The sequence below is a fragment of the Lupinus angustifolius genome, chromosome LG10 (assembly GCF_001865875.1).
Source record: "Lupinus angustifolius cultivar Tanjil chromosome LG10, LupAngTanjil_v1.0, whole genome shotgun sequence".
Lineage (NCBI taxonomy): Eukaryota > Viridiplantae > Streptophyta > Magnoliopsida > Fabales > Fabaceae > Lupinus > Lupinus angustifolius.
Window position 1 is genome coordinate 9,675,001 of NC_032018.1, and position 3,392 is coordinate 9,678,392.

The following is a 3,392-nucleotide window of genomic DNA, read 5'->3' on the forward strand; positions in this document are numbered from 1 at the left end:
ATATCAGAAGATAAAGATGATGGTTCAAATGCAGAACTCAGAATTAAGGAGCAATCACATATTTCATTGATGACTTCACACAATTCAAATGACGAATATGAGGTTAGTAACTCTGAACCAAATGATACTTTTTCATATGATGAGTTACAAAATGCTTTCAATGATTTACATCAAGAATATGTTAAGCTTTCCAAACTTTAACCTAAAACAGAAAAATGAATTTTTTATTTTGGAAAGCCATAACAAAGTTCTAAAGAAAGATATTGAAAAACCTACTTCTTCCTCATGTCAAAAATGTGTTACTCTTGAAACTAAAATTTCAACATTAAGTCTTGAACTTAATAAATTCAACAAGAGTAGTCACAATTTAGACAAGATTATAAAAGTCCAAAGACATTCAATAGACTGTAGAGGTCTTGGCTATGGAAATAGTCATGTGGCTAAAAATGAGAATGTCTTAGGAAAAACAATCGTGGGATGCACTATAAAATTTTATAAAGAAAATGTCCATATTAATCCTATTTTTAAAACAAATCTTGGACACATAAACATCTACCCACTTGTTCCTATTGTGATAAAATTGGTCACACACCTAACGCTTGTCATATTAGAAAATATGGTGTGTCATCTGGCCAATACAAATGGTTAGAAAAGAGTGCTAACCCCACATGACCCAAATCACATTGGGTACCTAGAAAATCTTTTTAATTTGTTTTGCAGGAGTGCTTGAAAGCCATAAACATAAATGTATTATCATGACAACAACTGTTCAAAGCACATAGCACGTGGAGCTTCAAACGAAGTGCCTTCATTCCAAACAATTTCTACTCTTTCATAAAGACACAATGGGTGATTGGAAAGCCTATTTAAAGGCTTTAGAACTCACAATGAAAAACAACTCTTTGAACAACTATTTCACACTTTTCTCACAACTTTCCTACACTTTTCTGAAATAATTTTCTGCACTTCTAAGCAACTTGAACTCAAACTTTCAAAGCTGTTTTTCTGAGTTGCTTGAAGTAAAGTGTTTCAAAGTTTTATAAACTTAAAGAGCATTATTACTAAGCATATAACGAGAGTTGATTGGATTGCAAGTGATATAATATTTCATACTTGTAAAGGCAATCCAAAGCCATTGTTGTAATTCTTCATTTATTGCAAACAATCTTTCTTTCACAAAGGTGTGAATAGAAAAGGGAAAGAGTGACTTAGAAAGTGTTTTTCCAAGGTATAAATATTAGTGAGTGTGTAAGGTACAGAGAGATCTCGGGGTGAGATATTGTATTTACAACTCTTAATATTTAGTCGAAGTCTCTTGTGTTGCAAGAGTATTAGACGTAGCCTTCGGTGGACAAGAAGGTGAACAAGTATAAAATACTTGTGTACTCTCCTTTCCCTTTCCTCTTTACTTTATACTTGCTTAATTTTCTGCAATATTATCTGCTGCACTTTAACTCTAACATTTTGCAGAAAAAGTTGATAAAACTTTAAGTCAACTAATTCACCCCCCTCCCTTAGTTGCAATCCTATCCTTACAACATATGCCCTTAGCCACAAAATTAATTCTTGAAGACTATTTTATATTTGGCTAACTAAATAATAGCCATAACACAATCATATAGAATTACATTTGTGACCCATAAATTGTCAGAAATTCTAACAATCTCCCACTGGTCACATATATGATTCACCATACGTGTTATCCTTATTGCACGCTTAAATATTGCCATTATGACTCATGCATACCCAAATTATCCCGTCCATTAGTCCTATCTCCATATCGAATCACAATGAATTTTGTCATATCAATCATGACTAATTCAACTATGATTACAAACATTGACACAACTAAATGACATAGATTCAAAATGTGTCGCATGAAAATCACATGAATATGATCTGTACATGTCAATTTTCAACTAGTCCAACTTAGCTTTAGTGATCCTTAATAATAACATAAAACTTTATTGTACAAAGTATAAAGACAGAATACCCAAAAAATGAATGATTAATCAACTGAAGTTTGAAAACAAAGTATCCATAAATAATACTGAAAAATCCTCACATTGTAGAACACCCATGTGAGCAGTATGCTCATGAAAGACCTTGGGTGTGATAACTTTTGTAAGAGGATCCACAATCATGGAGTTAGTGCCTAAATATTCTATGAAAGTTGTCCACTTTGTACTTTCTCCTTAACAACTAGGAACTTAATGTCGATGTGTTTCGACTTTGCTGAACTCTTATTGTTGTTGGAGAACAACACAACTGACCTATTGTCACAATATAACTTTAGTGGTCTTTCAATTGTTTCCACAATTCGCAGCCCAGTGACAAAATTTCTCAGCCATGATGATTGATGTGATGTCTCATAACATGCTATATATTCAGCTACCATGGTGGATGAAGCCACAAGAGTTTGCTTGGCAGAGCGCCAATAAATTGCACCACCAACTAACAGATAAACATAGCCCGAAGTAGATCGTCTACTATCTTGGCATCCCGCAAAATCGGAGTCAGAATACCCAATGATCTCTAATTGGTCTGATCTCCTATATGTGAGCATATAATCTTTTGTCCCCTTTAAGTACCTCATAACCCTTTTGGCTGCTTTCCAATGATCCATTCCTGGATTACTCATATATCTGCCTAAAACCCCAACTATGAACGCTATATCCTGACGCGTACGAACTTGAGCATACATAAGACTCCCTACAACTGATGCATAAGGGATCTTTTGTATATCCAGATTTCCTTAAGGGCACTGACTAAATTTGTCTCCCTTAGCAACTGGAGTATCCATTACTTTACAGTCCTGCATGCCATACCTTTTGAGCACCTTTTCTATATAGCTCTTTTGTGATAATCCAAGAATACCCCGAGATTTGTCTCGGTGTATCTGAATTCCTAATACAAATGAAGTTTCACCATGATCTTTCATTTCAAAATTACTGGATAAAAATTTCTTGGTTTCTAACAAGGTTCCCACATCATTAGTGGCAAGCAGTATGTCATCTACATACAAGAGCAAGAAAATATACTTGCTCCCAGTGAACTTGTGATACACACAATCCTCGACTGAATTCATCTCAAAACCAAAAGAGAAAATCACCTCATAAAATTTGTGGTACCATTGACGAGACGCCTGCTTTAGCCCGTAAATGGATTTTGTCAATTTGCAAACCATATTCTTTCGGTCTCCCGTTATAACGTTTTCTGGTTACACCATATAAATCTTTGCATCAATATTTCCATTGAGAAAAGCTGTCTTGATATCTATTTGATGAAGGTCCAAATTATAATGTACTACAAGAGCCATGATTATCCTAAGAGAGTCTTTCGATGAAACTGGAGATAAAGTCTCTTTATAGTCAATCCCTTCCTTCTGAGTA